At 31.7% G+C, this 25,505-nt stretch overlaps 2 protein-coding genes across 3 annotated transcripts in view; both read left to right on the forward strand.

The window, feature by feature from the left end:
* The window catches only part of LOC126778554 (uncharacterized), a 165,439-nt gene that overhangs the window by 102,470 nt on the left and 37,464 nt on the right, over nt 1–25,505 (forward strand). The window lies entirely within an intron of this gene.
* The window catches only part of LOC126778548 (GTP cyclohydrolase 1), a 43,496-nt gene that overhangs the window by 3,523 nt on the left and 14,468 nt on the right, over nt 1–25,505 (forward strand). The window contains exon 1 of one of the 2 annotated variants that reach the window (XM_050502213.1): nt 20,643–20,755. The exons of the other annotated variant lie outside the window; for it this stretch is intronic. The gene's annotated coding sequence lies outside the window, so the exon portion shown is untranslated. Of the gene's footprint in view, nt 1–20,642; nt 20,756–25,505 lie in introns of those variants that run through there. 2 annotated transcript variants of the gene reach the window in all.

The following is a 25,505-nucleotide window of genomic DNA, read 5'->3' on the forward strand; positions in this document are numbered from 1 at the left end:
TAATAACTTATATTACTTGTTATGTTACAAAAAACATAAGTTATTAACATAGTTTAAGTTGAGATTAGAATTTAATTTGTATATACTAATAGTATATAAGTTATGTGGACCGGAAAATATATATTTCACGCGGGAAATGCAAGTCTAACGTAACAGAAATAATATAAAAACTAAAACGGAAATAAAAAATAATAAAAATACATCATATTATATGATCCGTTCAATTTGTTACTATGTTATGTAATCGTAATGTTTATTCTCCTATCCTATATACTGATAACCAGTGTTGCCATATTGCCATGACCTATGTCTGTCTAAAACAAATTCGTAGATAATTATACTTATATATAAAAATGTTGAGAATTTTATAAATATAGATTATAATAAATCAAATCAAAACATGTTTTATTCAAATACACTTTTACAAGTACTTTTGAAGCGTCAAGCGTTACCACCGTTTCGGAATGTGGATTCAACCGAGAACCAGCAAGAAACTCTTTTTACAAAAATCCAAATTTGTACGTTTAATTCCTGCACGAGATTCAGCAATCCACGCATTTTTGTCAGACATATATTCAGTAACAGAATATAGGCTTTACTAATAAGATCATTTTTTATAACTAATCGAAGCCTGCTTTGTGGCAACTCAAGTGTAGACTGCGGGATTTTATTAAAAATGCATATTCCTAGCCCTGAAAACGATTGACTTGATTAACTAGTTGATAAAGTTTATATATATACTATAGGAATATGTATTGACATTTTTACTAAAATCCCGCAGTATATATACAATACAGAGCCGACAAGTCAATGCTCGTGATAGAAGCAAAACCTTGTTACGTCTAAAAAGGATTCCAACGTTGCACTTGACTTGAATTGACCTTTAAATGCTCACAGCGAAAGAAGCCGTACTTTAAAAATCAATTATCCTTTTGCAAAGTAATTACACAAATATCTTCATACAAAATATATACCATTAAAATGCTCTGATCTGCCAAATTACTATTTGAAATAAACAATTTGAGTTCAGTTTTATCACCCATTTCGATCACGGCCAATAATAATACAAATAATAAGGATACCTGCCTTCCTTTACACGGTAGGTTAGCACTAAAAGAAGGATTTTTTTAAATTAGCCCCTTAGGTGATAAAGGTTAGATTTTTATACGCACTTGCGTATAAATTTTTTTTAAAGAAGCGCTTGGAAATTGCTATTTATAATTCCGAATTATAACGCGAGCGCAGCCGCGGGTAAGGCGCTAGTACAGTACAGAATTAAAAGCAAATTAAATAAAACCTATCACAATAAAACTCACCTTGAATAAAGACAACACATCTTGATGTAACTGTAATAAAAAAAAAACACTTAAAAATCATAATGGTAACATTATTAAATTATAATGTATATAAAAGATAATGATTTGCAAATTTCCGCTCAGTTAGGTCTTAGAGAACGCTATGGTCTAATTAACATCAAGGCTTCATTGAATAGCGCTTGTAATGACTGACTGATGTCCTAGGTTCTCCATGTTTTATGTTTTTTGTAGGACATTCCTGATTACTTTATTGTAAATTTTTTTAATTGATTATCAGATTACCAAATGGACCGCTTATAGAAATTGACACTGTATGAAGTATCAACTAAAGCTTACATTACCAATGCTTCACCAACCTTGTGAACTATGAGGTTATGTCCCTCGTGTCTGTTGTGACACTGGCTCACGCACCTTTCAAACTCAAACACAACAATGCTAAATATTGCTATTTGGTGGTAGAATTTAGTATCCACCCAAACGGGCTTGGACAAAGCCGTACCATAAACTCAGGGACTACTGATTTGATGTGAAAATGTTAAGTTTAAGTTTTTTAACGTAAGTTAGATAGTCTACCGATAACACTTTACAGAAATCTAACGTGAGGAATATCTAAGCATAAACTTTAATTAATTTGGTAAAATGTAGGTCAGTAGTCTTCATTTCTATGAAACAGGCAAGCAAACTCAACTCCAATACTTCAGGTACTCTATTTTATTACAGTTATAAATGATTTACTTTCAAGAGAGATTAGCCAACTGCGCAGGACATATTATAGGGCACAAGTGTATGCGCAAACACAGGTACACCATCTATTCCCTAACTGTCATAATTCGATGGGACGGCAATCCGACACGACCGGAAAGAGTTCAGGCGCAGGACCAACGGCTTTACGTGCTTTCCGAGGCACGGGAGTGTACACACTTCCAGCTTCCAGACTCCGGGCTGCTATTGAGAATTTTCGACAGAAAACCCCCATAAATTTTATTGGCCCGACCTGGGATTTGTACCCAGCATATCCGGGTCTGTGACCTTACATCTAGCCACTAGACCAACGAGGCAGTCAAAGTTTTTTTTTAACAATATATACTATACTTAAGCAAGTGTAATTACAGGCACAAGGGACATAAAATCTTAGTTCCCAAGGTTGGTGGCGCATTGGATATGTAAGCGATGGTTGACATTTCTTACAATGCCAATGTCTAAGAGCGTTGGTGACCACTTACCATCAGGTGGCCCATATGCTCGTCCGCCTTCCTATTCTATTTAAAAAAAGAAAAGTTCTTTCTTAAATTTAAAGTTCCATTAAGAACCTGCAAAAAACTCAATATTTATTCTTTTAAACTTACAATTAAATTATTATATTCTTAAATTTATAAATCAAATTAATAAATCAAACTGCATTCAAATCAACCAATACTATATCCACACTTTTTACCAGAAAAATCACACATAATGTTAATGAATTCTCCTATGTAATTATAGTAATTAAAAATACACATTATTTATACACATATTCGACGACGTTTTAGGATCTTAACTACGTATAATAATAATAATTGCAATAACTAAACGCAATATTTGTATAACATCTTTGTCAATTATTTTAATTATATAATACGAACTACAAATGTTTTGTACATAGTATCAAAAGTCAGGCCAGTTTAATGCATATAATAAATATTTAAATATTATACATTTATCCAAAAAACGCATTTGTGCGTAAAACTGAGACCACTTTTTTTTTTGTAAATAAATAACTATTTTCTCGAGCAATATATTCGGTTGTTACAACAGGATCTCAGAATCGTCAAAGTGTCGAAATAAAAATGAAGGAAATGTAAAGGAACGTTTGTGTGCAATAGAATATTATACAGTTAGTGAGTTCATAGATAGGAGACCTTGGGAATTAAACGACCTCTGGGCAATTTCGTTTTAATATTAAAAATTGTAAATGCTTATAAAACTAAGATATATATTTAATTTAATATTTATGTTCAGACATTTTTATAAATACAAAATTAAAATAAAAAGAACAAAATACACATTACAAATTTAAAGCAAAAACACGCAGTCTAAAAGAAACTGGTCCACACTTCTGGTGTCCCAAAAGCTGGCGCTTATTTAGCCCAAAGGCTGAGGCTAGTGGTGCAGGGAGGCAATAGTGCCGGCGTCTTGGTTACAACGCCACAGGACAATATTTTAGACGGCATGTTTTTGCTTTATATTTGTAATGTGTATTTTGTTCTTTTTATTTTAATTTTGTACTTATAAAACTTAACAACGTAAAATCTAATTACACGTACATTAAAAAAACCTAAAATGTACAATGTACATAAAAACAAATCAACCCGCTATCTTTCGAGGTTCTTCTCAGGCCAGAATATTTTCAATCGAACCGGTGGTAGCTTATAACTTGACAATCAATAAATGTTATGCTTCAATATTGAATAAAAAGAAAAGAATAGATATATTCACAAATATATTTATTACACAAAGTTAATAATATTATATAATACTTAAAATAAAATTATAAATGTTACAAAATCATTTACAGATTATAAAATATCACGGACAGCTGACCGTGGGGCCTTTGACCTTTTGAAGTGATAGTCTTGTAATAATTCAGAACAATTTGTTTTATCAAAGACTGATATAATTTAGAAATCAGTTTTGTGTCTATTATTTCCTGACCTTAAATTTTTTTTCCCGTTTTTTAATCTACACGCTACTGATAAAAACAAAATTAAACGACTTGTCTGTATAATTTAGTAATTATTCAGAGAAGTCGTTTAATTTTGATACATAGTTCGATCCACGCATTTACTATCGCGCGTTATCGCGCGTTACTATATATGTGCCCGTCAATATTTATAATCGCAAGATATTTATTTAAACTTAATCTGCACTGGTATAAAATATTTAAATTTCGATTTGTTTAACGCAAAATTTTGGAAGAAATTTTTGGAAAAATGCATTTAATAAAATAATATAGAACATTTTAATTGCTGCTTCATTTATTAAATAAATTTATGTTAATAAAACATAAATAAATAATATATCGTTATTTGATTTTAAAAAGCGATAAACGAAATGTTATTTTACGTCTAGCATAGGTTTTATCTGTCAAAAAGCGTATTACCTTATACCGTCACCAATAATTATCGAAATCAAATTAATTAATCTAACTAAAACTGCAAGTTAATTGATCAACTATTATGTCATTAGCAACCATCGACCAATGACGATCCAATTTACTTAATCTAACTTTGCAATTAAGAAAATTATTTATATATATATAAAATATATTTTTTTTTCTCTCAAATCAATCTTTCATATCCAATATATATTATTTGTCATATAAACAAAATCATACCGACGAGCCGGTTGGCGTGGTTGGTAGATAATTGCCTTTTCACGCCGAAGGTTGTGGGTTCGATTCCCACCCAGGACAGACATTTGTGTGCATGAACATGTCTGTTTGTCCTGAGTCTGGGTGTAATTTTCTATATAAGTATGTATATACAAAAGAAAAGTAGTATATGTAGTATATCAGTTGTCTGGTTTCCATAGCACAAGCTCTGTACAGGCTTATTTGGGATCAGATGGCCGTGTGTGAAAAATGTCCTAGGATATTAATATTATTATTATTATATAAATAATTGTTTAAAAATAAATGCCTAAGGCTACGTTTAACACCTTGAAATAAATGTTATTAATTCCTTACATAATACGTTAGGCTGTGATCATCCATTTTAACTTTCCAAGGTCAACACGAGGTCATTGCTCTCAAATCGATTTGCCTCCAACCTTTATATATTATTTTGCACTGAATTAATCAAAATAGAAAGTAAGCAGTTCTTGAATTATATCTAATGACCTTTTGTCGGCAAAGATTTATTTTGTACAGGGTGTGCTAATATTACGTTCACTTTGAGATTAAGTTGACTATTTAGAATCAAAACGTAATTATAATTCAAGTAGGCTCTGCTCGTGAATGGATTTATGTGTTTTGATATTATATATTTTTTTATAATTACATACTATGGATATTTTTATATTTTTAATTACTAAATTTAAAATTAATATAAAAAAATTGAGATATTTTATTGTATTTTAAACACAAATAAAAAGGTGCAAAATTTCAGCTAAATTGTTTATTTGAAACTGGATTAAACACATTATATAATTTTATACTCGTTAATACTAACAGAAGAAGATAAATAAAAGCTCGTAAAAGTGCCATAAATAATAAAACATAACAAATATATAAAGCCAAAATTGCCGAGTGGTTTTCATATTGATTTTTATAATTCATCTTGTACTCCAGCGGTATAATAAAACATTTCGACCTGCATGTGTCTAATTTCACTGATATTCTGCTACATGTATATCTATAAACCCGCATTGGATCAGCGTGGATGAGCTTCATTCTCAAGGGGAGGCATCCATGATGGGACATTCAATGTTACTTTACTTTACTTAAAGCATTTTATTATTTAATATAAGATTTTTTTTTTCTTAGTTATAAGTCTATGTACTTCCTTTAGCATAGAAAACCACACTCTCCATCATACATAATTAAGTTGTACAAATGTTATATATATTAAAATTCAAATAAAAATAAAGTTTAAATAATAATCAAATAACTAAAACTAAAAAACTTTTTAATATAAAACATTTCACATTTCATGGTTTCCTCAACAACATAAGGAAAACCATACAAAAAATGTCAGCAACAATCCTCAGTGGTCGATTTGAATTAAGAGAGCAAATATTCAATATCACGTTTCTATTTTCAAATTTTGTCCCTTTGTTTACTTAATTGAAATTTTATCGTAATCGAATCGAAGCGTGATCGTTGCCGTTTCTTTGTTTTCCTATTATTTTATTTAATTATCGAATATTGCCATAAAAGTTAACAATTACATTTTATTTTGACATAACGCTATATGTTAATATCATATCGGTTCGATTCCGTAATCCGTCCGTAACAGCCTGTGAATGTCCCACTGCTGGGCTAAAGGCCTCCTCTCCTCTTTTTGAGGAGAAGGTTTGGAGCTTATTCCACCACGCTGCTCCAATGCGGGTTGGTAGAATTCACATGTGGCAGAATTTCAGTGAAATTAGACACATGCAGGTTTCCTCACGATGTTTTCCTTCACCGTAAAGCACGAGATGAATTATAATCACAAATTAAGCACATGAAAATTCAGTGGTGCTTGCCCGGGTTTGAACCCACGATCATCGGTTAAGATTCACCCGTTCTTACCACTGGGCCATCTCGGTTCGATTCCGATTCGAATAAATACAGATGATTCAAATTTGGATCATACATTACAAAAGCAAACAGCAATGTTATCCCATAGGAACTCACTCAATATCTCACTCATGAAATACTGAAAACTGACTTATATTGATACGCTATTTTGATGCGTGTATCCTTTAAACTTTATAATTATTACAGTCAATATCGCTTGTCACTTTCTGACATTTCATAATCATGAATTTGTTCTTACAAAATAGTTTTACTTATCTCTAAATTTCAACGTCTTAGGAGTAACTTTAGTAAGTACAACTCAATGATGAATGATGGCGTCTCATTCAATGATTCGACTTTATATATCATCGTATTTATTATATACGTTATACCTATATGCGTTTACTTTATATACGTTTCAAATCGTAAATACTAAATGTAAGAAACAATTTGTAAAAGAAATGTATAATCTTATTAATTTGATGTATTTCTTCTCGAGTTTGTAGTATTTTTGATAGTTAAAAAGCAATATCATACTTCTTAACTATAATCATGAATAAATATATATTTATGAGTAGTTACATATAAATATTAATGCAAGAATTATCCTACAAAATCAAATAGCACGGTCACTCTAATTGAACTTAATTATAGCAATAAAAAACAATGATTATTTTCAAATTAACAACTTTATTGTATTTTAAATTAAATATTGCGAATGGCCTTCATTAGCACTTTATACCTGACATTAAATTATAAATTTATATAAAATCTTTAAATCTCAAATAGGCACAAGGACAACAATATTTTTGGCTTTTGGAAACAATTTTATATTGAATAAATATATAATTTATTTCCTTATTTATTATTTGCTTTTATTTTTACGGAAAACGACACAAATAATGTTAATATACAAGGGCGATACGAACATTAGCCATTATTGAAATAGTCGTTAAGTGATCCAATTTGAAATACAGCGTACTAAGAGAAAGGCGTTCGATTCGAATTGAAACGATTTCCGTCGTCTTTCTCCAGTCAAACCTTGATCACGGACGTATCATCACTTATGTATGTTTGTTGTAAAGAAAATATAATTTTGTATTATGACCGTTTTTTAATAATAAATCTAGTCGGTTATAAGCTGTTGAAAAATTATGAATCGCGCATATTATTTTAATATATATATATTATAGAATAGGTAAACGGGCAAATGGATAACGTGAGGGGCATTGTAAGAAATATTAACTAGCCCTTACATCGTCAATGGGCCACCAATCTTAGAAACTTATATGTTATGTCCCTCGTGCCTGTTACACTGACCTTTCAAACCGGAACACAACAATACTAAATACTGCTGTTTTGCAGCAAAATATCTGATGAGTGGTACCTACCTAGACGAGCACAAAGCCCTACCACCAAATAATTACACATACTATATGTCATGTAATTTATCCAGAAAAATCAGGAAACATTTGGTTCTTTCTTCTCTTAATCACACGTCTCAAAAATCGACATGTTTTAGAAATGTCACATTATTTTATTTATTTATAGAGCTAGCAAAAGTAACATTAATATATAGTAATAATAATGTCCTCCAAACCGATTTCGGCCACGGCGGCCAATCTCTAGAGATATTAGCCAACTGCGCTGGAGATATTATAGTGCACAAGTGTGTGTGCTAACACAGGTGCACTCTCTTTTCCCTAACTCTCATGGATTAAGATGGGACGGCAATCCGACACGACCGGAAAGTGTTCAAGCGCAGGACCAACGGATTTACGTGCTTTCCGAGACACATGAGTGTACACACTTCCAACTTCCAGACTCCGGGCTGCTACTGAGAATTTCCTGACAAAAAAACCTAATAACTTTTTACTGAATTGAACCCAGGTCCTCTAGGTCTGCGGCCTTACATCAAGCCACTAGAGCAATTTAGAAAACTATAGCTTTTTGCATTTCTACTATCAGATTATTACGTCATGAATTATTATATAGAATGGTTTTGAAAACTCACCATGAAAACTAAAAAAATGTCCAAAATTATTGACCATTCCAATCAAAATGGAGAAAAAACAAATAGCTATCGTATAAAACATGATCACGTGGAACAATAATAATTTCTATAGCATATTCGAGTCACATGAGACATAAAGACAAATAAATAACTTTGACAATTAATTGATATGATACCATCTATGGTGTTCATCATGGATGAAAATACGTTTTGAATATCAACGAAATTGTTACAGGAACTTTTGAAGTGAAATTAATTACAGTTATGTTAAGTACAATAGCAATGTATCTTGGCGACCGAGCTTGGCTCGGATTTTTTCGTATACTTGTGTGAAAAATTGCGATCGTTCAGAAAACACACCTGTAAAGCTAAACTTAAGAGGAAAACTTTATCTAAATACAATATAGGTGCTAAATATATGAAGCCGTTTCCGAGATAAATGAAATATATATTTATATGTATACATAATAAGAATCGCTCATTTCATTTCGTTTGCAATGTATATTATATTACAGTTATTAGAAAATCACATTGCATATACCTTCTTCTTCTTCCTCTTCGTCGTGACACTCTTGTCAGAGCGGTCGTGGTCGCTATGAAGTACTATAAATTATTAGGCGCAGATGTTATTCGCCTCACGAGCCTGCGCCATATGTCCCTGTCAGCATTTTTATATAACATAATATAAATATAAAATCTAAGGTATATTCTTACTCTTATAAATATACTAAACTTAGTCATTAAAATATATAAATATATAAAACTATCATAATTGTAAAAAGAATTCAAACTATATATTATTGCAGCAAGCATTACGTTGCTTACATACTCTAGATCATCACAAGATAAATTGAAGGTAAAGCTATCACCGTTTCTGAATTTTAATTATACTGAAAAAAGCCTGCATAAACTAATTACTCATTATGAATGAGTTCATTATTTAAAATTAAATAATTATTTTTTATAATTGTTAAATGTCTGGTATTTCAAACTTAAGTGACGCAACGATTTTGAAACTACTGTAAGTAATTGAAATAGATTCTTTAGATGTATTCGTTAAGAACTCATCGCAAAATACAATCGTGAAATCACTTTTGATATATATACTATTTATAGTGAGGTAGGCGGACGAGCATAGGTGCCACCTGATGGTAAGTGCTCACAAACGCCCATAGACATTGGCATTGTAATTAATGTTAACCATCGCTTACATCCAGTGCACCACCTACCTTGGGAACTAAGGTGTTATGTCCCTTGTGCCTGTAATTACGCTGGCTCACTCACCCTTCAAACCGGAACACAACAATACCAAGTACCGCTGTTTTGGCGTAGAATATCTGATGAGTGGTACCTACCCAGACGAGCTTGCAAAAATCCCTAACACCAGTATTTATGACATTTAAAGGATACATGCACCAATAAAGCATATCACTTAAGTAGATTGTCAAAATTTCACGAGTGTAATTAATAATCATTAAAATTAGTAATTATAAACATTAAAAACACATACATTTTATACCTATCACGAGCTCACGAGCCGCGTGGTCTTCAAATATTAAAAATGTATAATTTTAAACACCTTTTGAATGTAAAATTATCCTTTTTTAAGATACTTTTCAAACTTAATATTTTATTTAAGTTTATTTTATTTTAATATTTTCTTAACAATAAATCGTATCTCAAACAATAACCTATGCCATTTATTTTATTATATGTACAGTAAAGTAAAGTTTGATTTTTATTGAAGCAACGCAACGTGCAATCACCTGTACACAGGTATGTCATTGCTCTTAATATCAAATAACTGTTTCTTAACACGAAACACTAAACTCTAGGATAAGTGACCGCAACATATAAATATATTTAGAATTAAAATTGTAAATATATTTTATATTTTTCTAGTACAGAACATTCTTCCCGACTGCACCGGCCGTCGTCGCGTTTGGACTCTACTACCACTTACCATCAGGTGGAATAGAGTCATTTGCCTTCCCGGCAAATATATATATATAAAAAAAAAATTATAAAAATTAAATTAATATATCGAAAAATCTTCGTTTATTGGTAATGATTGAACGTTATTTACAAAACCTTTGACGTAAATTCCATCTGTCCGTTACAGTAACTGAAACTTATAACGTAAACTTATCTAGATTTTTTTACAGGACACCTGCAACAATGGTGTATTTTTGCAAATAATATAAATAAGATAGATTATTGTAATATTTAATTAAAGTCAACGCCGGTAGCACCGCAGCTCGAGCCAATAAAAAAATATTGAGTTTTTCCGTCAAAGATTCAAAATCACAATCCAGAACCCTGAAAGTGACTCCCGTGCCTCGTAAAGCACGTAAAGCCGTTGGTCCTGTGCCTGAAGTCTTAACGGTTAAATCGGATAGCCGTTCCATCGGATGATAAGAGTATCCATCACTATATCCTGCGCAAGCTGGCTAATCTCTCATAAGATTGGTCGCCGGAGCAGAAACTAGTCAGGAGAACATCATAACATTTAACTAAAGCTCCACTAGAATATAAATCCTAACAAAATCTTCTTACATATTTAGTGCTGTAAATAAAATATTGTATTAAGCTAAGAAGACAAAATAATGTACATAAAACCATAATGTAATAAGCTTAAAGTAAATATGGTAGAAAAAGACCGTCATCCGCGTAATTCCTCGAGCTATATTTAAAACTTAACGTATATAAGGGAATATCTTGATTGACTAGCAACGCACAGTTTAAAGACGGCTTGAGAAAAATGTTATCAGATTAATGATTACGATTACAGATAACTTTGATTGATTCGGCAAGGGCGCGCGGGGATTCTCTTTGACATTTACTTTACTCACTCATATATTTTTTCTGATTATTTCCTTTATACCGTAATTGTGATTGATGATTACAAATTACAATCTTAATCGACATATATGATAAAATTTGTTTAAAATCACCCACATCAGGCCAAGTTTTAGTGCTAGCCTGTGTATGTCCCACTGCTAGACTTAAGCCTGTCATCTTAAAGAGCTTACTCCACCACGCTGCTGAGGATTGGTTTTCTGAAGATATTTTCCTTCACGGTCAAACACGAGATGAATTATGAACAAAAAATAAGCACGTGGAATTTTGTTTTAACTCGGCCATCGGAAACTTTAATTAAAAACATTTTCCTTCTTAAGCTAAGTTTTACCCCTCCCCGAATCTTAGCGACGTTAAGTCGTGCGAATTAGAATTGAAACGTGACTTTTCTTTGCCTAAACAATTTTCCATAGAAACTTTTCCGTTAGGAATTTTTGTGCGTGGAGTAAAATATTTTCGTTAGATTTCTTGCTCTGAGGATCATGATATGAAGTTGACGATGTATTTTGAAAAGAGTATATAACGAAACATTTCCGCCTATAAATTTGACTTCTTGATATTAACTGTATTTCGATTTCAAGGTCGTGACCTCATTAAATATACAACTTTTATTTTTCTATCTGACAACAGTCCTTGAATTAACTAAATTCATACTTACAATTAAATGAAATTGAAGTGTACGTCTGTGATATGCACTTGCGCATTGTTTTGCTGTTATATTTAATTTTGTCTGTTTATCCGGGGTGCATTTAATATACGTTACGCGTTTCCCCCACGGAAACAGTGGGGGGGAGGTATGTGGGGCTCGCCGGTGTCTAAGACGCCGAGTTCGCCCCGAACATCGGAATACCTACTAAAAAACGAGCGGTAACCTTTCCGTCTTAACGAGTAGCGCCACGGGATCGCTTTCGCATGCTACCGTGATGCTCGGACACATTTAATATACTTAATAAAATAACTTAAAGTGGATTTAGATGTTTATTTAATGTATATTACGAAAACTTCGCGGGTAAAACCACGGCCCACAGCTAGTCCCAAATAACATACAGTTACAAAGGTTAAACAGAAAAACCCTAATCGTATTGCCGTCTCACTCAGGGTAATTCCAATGAATTAATTACAATTATTCTAATTAATTAATGTAACTAATTCTTAGATGACAATATTTAAATCACATATTTTTAAACACCGGTTTTTCCAAACTGTGCTTAGACAAATACATTAAAAGATTTAATGGTATTTGTTTGTTTAGCAATAAATGACGTCACAGCTAAGTATCAATCAGACACATATTTGATAATGGGAATATTTAAATAATTTATGTTTCTAATTCGTTTGTAAGGAGTGAGTTAATGTAAACATTTTTTGTGTAAGTAAATCCTAACTAATATTATAACTGCGAAACGAGTTTATTTATTTGTTTGTTACACTTTAACTACTCAACCGAAAGATTAGATTTTGTATGCGCAGTGTCAGAAGTACAGAAAAGGTTGAAGGGTACCTAGCAACGGCTCTAAGCCCTCACATGCGGCGGAAACTGTATTCAGTAATTAATCCGAGTTTACAATTTATACGTAACAGACATACTTATAAACGTGCAAGCAAGTTAGACACTGACACACATAATTGTTTAACTAACCACCGCCATAAACAACATTTATAAATAAATGAGTATTAGACGGGCCGGTTGGCGTGGTTGGTAGATACTTGCCTTTCACGCCGAAGGGTTCGATTCCCACCCATGGCAGACATTTGTGTGCGTGAACATGTCTGTTTTTCCCGAGTCTGGGTGTAATTATCTATATAAGTATGGATTTAGTATATCAGTTGTCTGGTTTCCATAGGATGCCCGTGTGAGAATAATATCACAGGATATTATTATTATTATATTTTAGCATAGAGCTTAACATAGTGATATACAATGCTATAATTTAGTGGATAAACAACTTAGCAATTTCAGCGTTGAGTTTAAAAGGCACTCGGTCTGTAATTTCATCCTGGAACTAGACTGGGAATTAGATACCTTACAGTGCTTTAGGCTTAGAGACTAATGGATATATGTCTATTGTAATTAGAATAATAGCATTGCTTTATGTTATTGAATGGTACATAAATATTGATATTTTTGATGGTAGATTTGCACAATCCCGTCTCCATTCCTGTCTTACTTCTTCGGTTATGGTATCGACAAACACCCACAATTACTTGTCCATGATTTACGAGTATGTAGTTTTTTGGTGTAACTTTTTGCAATCCCTTTTGGTTACCACCGTAATGGTATCGAATGGTACTGTTATAAATCTATACTTTGCTGAAAGGCTTAAAGGATAATTGAGCCCTACAAGCGCAAACGTAACATCCTACGTTGGGAGGCGCATTTACGTTGTAAGGCGTGTTTAATATTTATTACAGTTACAATGTACGGGGGTGAATGACATCAGGTGATTATTGGATTTTTTTTATGTTATAGGTGGGCGGACGGGCAATTGGGCATCAGATGGTAAGTGGTCACAACCCATAGACATTGAAAGAAATATTGACCATTCCTTACATCGCCAATGTGCCACCAACTTTGGGAATTAAGATCTTATGTCTCTTGTGCATGTAATTACACATGAAATTTACACTTATTAATATTACACTGGCTCACTCACCCTTCGAACTGGAATACAACAATACCAAGTATTGCTGTATTGCGGTGGAATATCAGATGAGTGAGTGGTACCTACCCAGACGGGCTTGCACAATAATAATAATAATAAATAACTTTATTCACCAAAAAAAAACAAAGACAAAAAATTTAAGGTACAAAACCATAAAAAAGGAGTTAACAATAACATATTTCATAAAAAGGTCGTAGTCTCAGCTAGGCTGCTTTTCAGTCTACGCCTTGTACATATGCTGCCAACACAAACGCTACATTCAGTGCAGTAAAAGGTAAAAGAAGATAATATTACTTAAATAATAAAAGTAACAAAGCACTACCTATACGAAATAATCATACAAATAACGAAAGTTTGTTTATATTTATATTACTCCATTTATATTTATTGGTTTAATTATAATATATTTAAATTACTGTTTGGTATCCCGTGATAGCCAATTTTATCACAGTAATATACTATAAACATTTAAAAAGTTATAATTTGAAGGTCCTCTTCCTAAGAGACTCGCTTAGAAAGGATTTTGCAATTCTGATTCCGGAATCCTCCGGAGGCATCCTGGTATTTTTTCCGAGTCGCGGCCTACAATCGGCGATTTTTCCCTCTCGTTGGTTATCAATCCTAGAAAGAAAGCCATAGCCCGCCATTGCTAGTTCATTTATCTTCCTGTCTCTGTTGTGAATAAGATGAAATATATTTCCTTAATATTCTTGTCAATAAGTAGTTATCGGAAATTATTTAATTAGTCAAAGAATTTAAATTGTATTTTACAATATATGTTTTTTTATTATTTTATATTTATTTCCTTAAACATATTTACTTTTCATATTTATTTAATACAATTTTAATTATCTATTTTATTCGTTCTAAGTTGTATTAATTATTTTACTGAAAAAGCACTAACAAAAAATAACCTTATATTTTCTCGATAAATTAAGATGGTGTGGAATTCAAGTGTTTGTTGAAACAGTACTCATGATGTATCTCTAATTGGTCTATAGAGGCTGTGGCGCCATATTAAGATGATTATTTACAAATAGGTTAATGAAATTAGTAATTTAATGCGGAGGTCGAATCTGAGCAATGTGCTTATATTTTCATATTTTGCTTAATATCACGTAATCTGTTGAGAAGGAAAACATAGTGTTTTATCTATTTCCTCCTTTGTTATCGTGAATCACATTAATTCTTTTTAATGGTTCTGTTGTGTATCTGTGACGTCACACAGCTTACAATTTTATAATAACCAATGTTACGCGTTGCTCTATTTATTTTTTCATTTCAAATCAAAATACTCAATTCAACATCGAAACATATATATTCGAAAAAGAAATACCTTGACGTGAGTAAAACCGAGATAGCCCATTGGTGAGAACGCGTGAATCTTAACCGATGATCGTGGGTTCAAGCCCGGGCAAGCATTTCAACTGAATTTTCATGTGCTTAATTTGTGATTATAATTCATCTTGTGCTATACGGTGAAAGAAACATCGCGAGGAAACCTGCATGTGTCTAATTTTACTGAAATTCTGCCAAATGTGTATTCCACCAACCCGCATTGGAGCAGCGTGGTGCAATAAGCTCCAATCCTCCTCCTTAAAAAAGGGAGAGGAGGCCTTAGCCCAGCAGTGGGACATTCACAGGCTGTTACTGTTACTGAGTACAACCGGCGAGAGAAACTTAGTTCATTCATTTCATAAGTTCAATTGAAGGAGGTTTATAATCTAAGCTCTAACAATAATGAATTTTGCTAGCAATAAAAGTTTAAATTTAATAAAAAAACTATATTAAAATCTAAAACTAGTTTTAGTATTATATTAGTACGATGGAGTCGTACGCTTATCGTTAAATATTAACGGACATACGACATATTGGCTATTAAAAATGATTATATTATGAATTAAATACATTTATTTATTTTTTACTATGTACAGACATTTTTATAAAACACAAAATTAAAATAAAAAGAACAAAATACACATTACAAATATAAAACAAAAAAGGAATTAGTACTTTTGTTTCCATTTTTTAAATACATAATATATATTTTTTTTAAATCCTAATAGAGACCTTTTTGCGACTGTAATTATTATTGCAGTTTTGATATGCGTAAACAATAAATGTTATAATTATTATAGTTAATGTAACTTTTTGACATTTTACGATCGTGTTTTCATCAGTTTGTCTATACAGAATAATTTTATCGTTCGAAATTTAAACTAAATCGGATGAATGAAAAATTAACGCGTAGATTACGAAAAATTATTTTTTATTAATATATATAATATGTGTTATGAGTATAAGGTAAAAAGTACCCTCATATCAGTTCCTGGGGTTCAAGTTTGTTTCATATCAAATTTAATCAAAATCGGTTCAGTGGTTTGTCCGTGAAAGATTAATAGACAGACAAAGTTACTTTTGCATATATATAGTATAGATTTATCAAATTTTACTACATTTCTTTGTATGTATATTATTTCTTTGTATATATTTATGTATTATTCATGTATTATATACATTTCTAACGGAGCTACTTGTATCAGCTGGTTTTCTATATCAAATATTTACTAGCATGCTTATTTTAACTTTTAAAAAAGTAATATGAGAAAAAAATATTTTTCATCAAAAAAATAAATTGGAAATTAATCATTTATTAATTCTGCAATTAGTGACGTGGTTATAATTGTAAAAAAAACATTTGTAGAACTTCATGCGAATATAGGAATCCCCGCTTATGTTTAATACCGTTTGACAATGTGACGCCACAATGACGATTGCGCTTGCGCATCCATATGTATCATACATTAGCATACGTCAGTTATTGTTAAATATCCAAGTATTATAGTATTTACTAATTACTTTACAAAATAAACTGAAGCATAGATTAGGCCAGACACAGGCCTACCATAAAATTAGGCCAATCTCATCGATTAGGTTTTATATATATATATATATTAGGTAGGCAGACGAGCAAATGGGCCAACTTGTGGTAAGTGGTCACTAACGCTCATAGTCATTGGCGTTGTAAGAAATGTTAACCATCGCTTACATCGCCAATGCGCGACCAAACTTCGGAACTAAGATGTTACGTCCCTCCTGCCTGTAATTACACTGGCTCACTTACCCTTCAAACCGGAACACAACAATACTAAGTACTGCTGTTTTGGGGTAGAATATCTGATGAGTGGGTGGTACCTACCCAGACGACCCACTACTACAGACGAGCTTGCACAAAGCCCTACCAATAAAAAGATCTCTACCACCAGAAAAAGTTTGATTGTATGGGGTTCCGTTAGAATCCTGACATCAGGGCAGCCGAGTTTTAAAAACTGTTCATTTAATTATATATCATATAACTATCCTATGTCATTACAAGAACGCTAGCGCTAGCCTGTCTAAATAATAATTTAAGCATAAGAAAACCTAAGTGGTTTAAGGTAAAACTTTCTTCTTGTCTTAAAATAAACTCAGGGTTTTACCTGTATCAGTAAACATACCGGTTACCGGGTTTCCCGTGTATGATTAAGATTAAACGTCAATATCGAGCTGGTGTTTCCCGGACTCAGTTCATGGATCATTGGTAGGATTATAAGCCAGAGTCGGTACATAGTAGGTAAAATAAAAGCCGAGATGGCCCAGTGGTTAGAACGCGTGACTCTTAACCGATAATTGGTCAAACCCGGGCAAACTATTGTATTTTCATATGCTTAATTTGTGTTTGCGTTTATAATCATCTCGTGCTCGACGGTGAAGGAAAATATCGTGAGCATATGTTCACTTGCATGTCTCTAATTTCAATGAAATTCCGCCAACCCGCATTGGAGCAGCGTGGTGGAATAAGCTCCAAAACTTCTTCACAAAAAAGGAAAGGACGCCTTAACCCAACATTGGGACATTCAGGCTGTTACTGCATAGTAGGTAGTAAGTAGGAGATAATCAAAATACACTAAACTCGACTCGGTGGTAACGGAAAAACCTCGTGAGGAAACATGCCTTAAATGAAATCCTAATTAATATAGTAAATGCTTTGTTTATTTGTTTGTTTTTTTAAGCGTTTACGTTAAATATTCACCGACCATCGTGTTTTTTTTTCATACACGTTGTTAGTTATAGAAATGGATATAAAGTTTAAATACCCCCCCCCCCCCCCCCCTGCAACACGGGCCCAGCCGCGAGAATAGCGGAAGAATATTTACAGTCTGGTACACAAATTTATTACATTTAATGACTAAATCCCAAGAATGTACGTAAGATTCAATTATTAAAAATTAATAAACACTAGTCATGATAAATACAAACTTCTACACTATTATATTTAAATTATCTATGTAAACATAGATAAGTACATATCCTGTCAACGAAGATATATATATACAACCTTTTTTATATTAAAAGCAATTTTGCACGCATTAGAGGTAAATCTTGATAATAAATTGCATTTTATAATTAACTGTGTTGCTATATGGAAATAATTTATTTGAACATACAAGCGTATTAAACAGGTATTGATATGTTAAATACTAAATGTCTGTATATGTCCCACTGATTTGACACTTATCACCCCCTAAACAACATTTATAAAGCCTTTGCCTTTTGTATAAAAACAATTAAATTATTATATGTGTGATATTTTGCGTCACCACATTTTAATCCTTAATAAATAATATATTTTTTATGAATATTGGCAACAATTTTTGTGTACACACTTCCAACATCCAGACTCCGGGCTGCTACTGAGAATTTTCTGACAGAAAAATCCAATAACTTTTTATTGGCCCGACCTGGGATTTGAACCCAGGACCTCCGAGTCTACGGCCTTTTATCAAGCCACTAGATCAACGAGGCCCGCAATGATTCTGGTAGAATAGAGGCACTATTTTGTTTGATCTGAGCCATAATGCCGGATATCTTATCTTACTTCGTGGGTGTCATAAACGGCTAAGGGAAATTAAGTTATGCGCATCTGTAATAACGTGGAACATTTAAGCACCCCAGTCCCATGTATACGGCGATACATAATACGTATACGTAGTATATGGTGAGTTTTTGTTACAAATAATTGAGAAAAATTATGAATAATAATTACAAGTTTGCGCCCAGTAATCATAAGCATTTTTTATTGATACTGAACTAGTCGAGTTAAAAGACAAAAAAATAAAATCAATTAATAAATAGAGGAGAAAATAGTAAATGACTGTTTTGTCTTTGCGTATTTATATATAGATGATTTGTTTCTTTTTTTTTATCAAAAGCCGTATCACCACCCTTCACCATACAGCTGACAACAATTTGGTCATATTATCTAAAACAATAACTTTGGAATGTCTTTAATACTTATAACCTTCTCCTCAAAAGGGAGATGAGTCCAGCCCACTGCTGGGTGGGTTTAGAGGCAGTACTTTTTTATAATGACTTGTTATTTACACTCTTAGTTGTAAAATATATATCGAAATAGGTATTGCATAACCTCCTTACCATCAAATTGGGTATTCTTTTTATCAAATTAATATTTTTAATTACTTAATTAATCGAATAATACAATGATTGCATCTATTTACATTTACTGTAAATAAGTCTGACACATTATTATTTTATATAAACTTTATCTTTCCTTCATTCATTTGAAGAAGAACTCTTCTCTCTCTCAAAGCCATGTCCGTCCGTTTACACTTATATATATATATATATATATATATATATATATATATATATATATATATACCTGTAGGAAAGTCATCAACGCTCATATTCTGGCACTGCGCGCAAAAAATTCTTTTGCTCTACTACACAAGAAGATGAAATTCAGGCTTGTTACGTCAATAGTCTAACATTAAATGAGATGAAACTGCGAACCGTAGCTATTTACATAATCTATACTAATATTAGCAAGTATGTCTGTCTGACTGTTACGCTTTCACGACTAAACCGACGAGATTTGGATGAAATTTTGTATGAAACAAGCTTGAGCCCCAAGGAGAAACATTTTTTCGAATAGCCGTACATAGTAATACCATAATATACTAATAAATAATTAATGCTACAATAATTTTAACCAAAATAATATATAATATTATAATATAGCATTTCTTTAGCCTTATCGTTACTGTCAAAATATAATATGTGTTCTATGTTAAAAAGATTTGTAGCTTACTCAACGATCCTCATCGTCTTCAACCTTATGATTTATTTTTACCGTTTAACATTTATTATTAATTTATTTTATATAATTATACTATCAGTTTAATTTATTTGAACATAAAACCATTTTTTTAACAATAAATTAGTATTAATAAGCGTTACATTTGATTTATTACGGAACCGTAATAATATTATCAATATCAATGGGTATTTCTGACGTCATTACAAAATGAGTATTAACCAAAATTTTCCACAGATTCAAAATAGCAATGTCATTTGCTTAAACATCTAATTATATACGTCAATGTAATTGTCAAAAAAAACCCGCGAAACTCAACAGGTCCTTATAAAATACGGGCGCCATATTGATTTTCCAGTTTTCACACAAGCGCACAAGGCATTACAAAAGTCATCTGTTATACGCTTTACACCCAGTCAGCCAAACAAGTCCAACGCGTGTGCACGTGTGTGCCATCTTTATTTATTTTTTTTAAATCCAAGGAACCTCGTAAGTACATGCTGTAAGTGCGGATTGCGCGGTTAATTTTTGTTTTGTGCCAGTGTCTTTTTAAAGGATAAAAAAGTAAGTAAAGAGGAAGTATACTTTGATACAGCCTCGAAAAGTGACAGAAAACTTCATGAGCGATAACAGAAAGAATTATTAATTTTCAATGCCAGATTAGTTTTTTTTGTACATATAGATGTATAACTGGCAAATCCAGATATCAAAGTGCATGTTCAGAATAATATATCTTTCCTAAAACTTTGCGAATATAAGAACACACCTTTTTCTTACTTTTATCAAAGTTAATATTTATAAATATAATGTACATAAATCTAACACCAACCTATAATATTATTTATTTTTATTTTTTAATAAAAATAAATATATATAACAAAGTTTCAATTTCAATTTGAATATTGTTTGTTTTGTTTTTAACTTAGAAGTAACAACTGATAATTAAAGGTATAATTTATTCAGTGTAAATATAATTGGTTACATTTTCTACATTCTGAACACAATTTAAAAAAAACTACAAACCGATATGCATAAATTAACAAGGTAATAAAAAGTTTATCTGCGGCTTAAAGTAAAGATTCCAAATTAAATAAGAAATTTCAATATTTATTCAATATAAGTAAAATTATTTTTCCAAACATACTAAGATATAATTATTATTTATATTTCTAAAACATAAAATAACCAAATAACTATTTAACTGATAAAAGTTATTATAATAATGAATATAAATTAAAACACATTTTTTGTGTACTTACCTAAAAGATATTAAAAATAATATTATTTTTAATCCTCGTCGTACAAGGTTATAAAAAATAAATAAAAAAAAACTTAAAAAAAAACAAAATCGCTATAAATCAAACGAAATTATCTTTCCAACAGTACAGTAGAAGAATAAGGACAAACATTCACTTTTCGTGAGGTCATTTTGTACTTAGAACTCGTATTAATTACTTTAGTCGCTATTTGTTTATATAAAAAACATTATGAAACGTTTTATATACTGTGTTAAATATATTTTTTATCATCTCTATATAAAAAGCAAAGTCAATCTGTTAACTGAAAGCGAAAAGTCAAAAAGACCTTCGCCTCACGTTTTATTTAAAAAAAAATATATATACATTTTATCCAAGTACTGTTTTAAAATTTAAAAAAATTCTATTTGTTCGGAATATTAAAATGACAAAACTGAAATATAATTAGTACATTTTTTTAAAAAGGAACGATATAATTTTTATACTGTATAAGTAATATCCTTCATTAAATTAAAGGAACACCATATCCAAGCTTTATATAGGAAAAATATTTTAGTTATTGTTATAGTTTTTAACAGATTTAAAAAAAAATAGAGGAATTTTCAATTCGGTTGTATGACTTTTTACGTTTGTTAGTTCAGAAGTCCTTCATTTATGAACCGATATGGAAAAGTCTTTTTTTGTTTACCTTAAAACTACCATCTCGAAAAAATAGGGACTGCATTGTTTTATGAGCTCGGCTGTCTATTGGTGGTACGACTTTGTGCAAGCTCCTCTAGGTACCGCAAAACAGCAGCACTTGGTATTGTTGTGTTCCGGTTTGAAGGGTGAGTTAGCCAGTGTAATTACGGGTACAAGGGACATAACATCTTAGTTCCCAAGTCTGGTGGCGCATTGGCGATGTAAGTAATGGTTAACATTTCTTACAATGCCAATGTCTGTGGGCGTTGTTGACCACTTACCATCAGGTGGCCCATATGCCATATCCACCTACCTTTACTTTAAAATAAAAAAAAAAACTTCTTACATCGCCAATCTGCCACCAACCTCAGGAACAAAGATTCCCTTCTGTAGTTACACTGGCTCACTCACCCTTTAAATTGGCACACAACGATACTAAGTATGGCCGCTTGGCAGTGTTAAATATAAGCTGTACAGATTGACAAATTTTTTCTGATTAAAAATAAAAAGAAAAATTAAAAAATATATCAGTCTACCAAAAACAAGCCCAAAACAATTATCTATTTGGATACAAGAAAACTGTGGTATTAGCCTTTGTTCTCTCGAGCCTGTAATTTACACTAGCTCACTCATAATTTCTATCGTAAAGCATGCGATTAAAATATTGTTATCCAATGGTACAGAACCATTGTAGACAGCATTCCAGTGAACCAGTGGTATTCTATAACAACTTTGTATCTTAACGTGGAATGTTGAAAACCGACTTACGGCTTTAAATGTTATAATTATAGTTTTCGCCCGCGGCTTCACCCGTATATTTTGGAAAGGGGGTCAGGTATTTAGTAAAAAAGTAGCCTATGTCCTTCCTTGCTCTTCAAGCTTGCTTAATGCCAAATTTCATCAAAATCAGTTTAGTATAGCCGTGAAGGCGTAACAGACACACAGAATTACTTTCGCATTTATAATATTAGTATATATATATCGCTTATCACTTTTTGACATTTCGCGATCGTTCTGCAATGAGTCCCGAGTTAGTTGCACTTGACGGCGTCTCCCGTTCGGTGTCGATTTTTAGTTGAAGGACAAAGGGAATGAAGGAAGCTTTGACAATGTAGATGGTCATATTTTAGACGCAAAGATCATGCACGAATCGCGACTTAAGTTCGCGGGCGCGATTCATGGGTGAGTGTAAAGCCGGCTTTACAGATTCGCTTTCATGGGCTCACCACATTTTTGCACTAGTACCATGTAAGTTTCATAATCAGATCAAATATATTTTATATAAGTAACGATATTCCTAAGATATGATGACAGCACGAAGAAAAACCAAGTGCTCCAAATGTTAGCTTTATGACGTAAGCAAGCAAACATGGCGGCGTTTGATTTTATATTTTATTGTGATTTCATTAAAAAAAATTAGTTACATGAAGTAAATACTATTTTGAAGTAAGCTAATTCTCTAATTGATTTGTTTATTTATCATAAAGTCGATTTAACTATTTTAAAATATATCACGTTATTTTTAATTTATTATAATTTATTCATATAAACAATTCCATTCTTTAATCGATCTAGTTAAGGTTGTGTCCTTATTCCGTGTATATCTTGGCTTATGGTCTTTTAATCAGAAGTATTCTTAGCTTTCCCAGTACAAGGTATTCTAAAATGAAAAAATAATGCAATGATAGTCGTTTTTTTGTACAACATCTTAGAGATAATAGAAATAGTTTAAAAGAATGTTATCTCGTTCTCACGTGAATCGTTAAAAAGAATAACAAGATTTTTAGTTCTGTCAAATTAGTTTAAATACGAAACAACAGAATCAAAGTAACTTAACGGCTTATTTTAGCGGGATTTAATATAGGAACGCTTAAAAATACCGAAGTCAAATAAATGCTATATAAGATAAAAAAAGATCTGAGTGATCTCTCAAATTGTATTAAACTAAGAAGTTATACTTCTTTCTTTCTAAGAAGTATTATACGGAAACTACACAAATCATATTCATATTAGCATAACTTTTTTAACAACTTGTCATATTGCGACTAGTCCAATTTTGACCCAAGATAGAAATTTTGCCGAGTTCATTTTGATACCATTTATCCAATCCACAATCGGCCATGGTAGAATATGTCTCAAACCTTGTCGTATGGGTAAATCTAACAGTGGGATCTCTTTTCGACACATAACACAAACGTTTTTACCCTGTTATTTAAAAAAAAATAATTAATTTTGTTGTCTTTACGAAGTAAAGAATGTGTTCGGTATTTAAAATTAATTTGTATTCGGAGCTCGAAATTCGAACCGATTAGTTTATAACAGTATGGTGATCTACTTTCCTTCTTTTACTTTCTATTTTAAAAAAAATATCGTAACATACAATTTATAAATATAAATGACAATTCGAAATTTAAATTCGAATTATATTAATGTATTTCCATATGCCACACCGGTCTAGCACAGACTTCAAATGTTCTTTTACGCAATTAGTATGATCGTACAACATTAATTCTACTAGATGATAGAAAACTTATACCAATTAAAAAAAAAACTTTATACAACAAATAAACATATCATATTGATTAAATAATAGAGCTTATTTGTATTATGTTAAAGTATAAAATCGCATGCAAAAATCTTTAGATCATATGTAATATTTTTACGGCCCGCGTTAGTAGAATTCACAGGAACATTACGTCTTTGTTATTTAATTTGCGAAATATACGGTCAGCAAAAAACATGCGTAGTTTTATTTAATAATAAAAACAATTCGACAACTTTTAATATCTGAAATGATTTATGGCATCGCAGTTGCTTTTATTTTTTGTTGTAAATACGAAACCGGTTTTAAGTTTTTAATTAAAAACATGATGAATACAACCTTAAAATCAAATTTAAGATCATTTAAATATGATTAGATATTATTATGACTATAAACGTTATAATTGTACTAGTTGCCTATCCCGACTTCGTACATGAAATGGGTGAAATAAGAATTTTATTTATTTTATTAATTTATTAAGCCGAGATGGCCTAGTGGTTAGAACGCGTGAATCTGAACCGATGATCGTTGGTTCAAACCCGGGTAAGCACCACTGAATATTCATGTGCTTAATTTGTGATTATAATTCATCTCGAGCTTGACGGTGAAGGATAACATCGTGAGGAAACCTGCATGTGTCTAATTTCAAGCAGCGTGGTGGAATATGCTCTAAACCTTCTCCTCAAAAAGGGAAAGGAGGCCTTAGTCCAGAAGTGGGACATTAACCGGCTGTTACTGTACTGTATTCAAAAAACCTAAA

The sequence above is a fragment of the Nymphalis io genome, chromosome 26 (genome assembly GCF_905147045.1).
Source record: "Nymphalis io chromosome 26, ilAglIoxx1.1, whole genome shotgun sequence".
In the NCBI taxonomy this organism is placed as follows: Eukaryota; Metazoa; Arthropoda; class Insecta; order Lepidoptera; family Nymphalidae; genus Nymphalis; species Nymphalis io.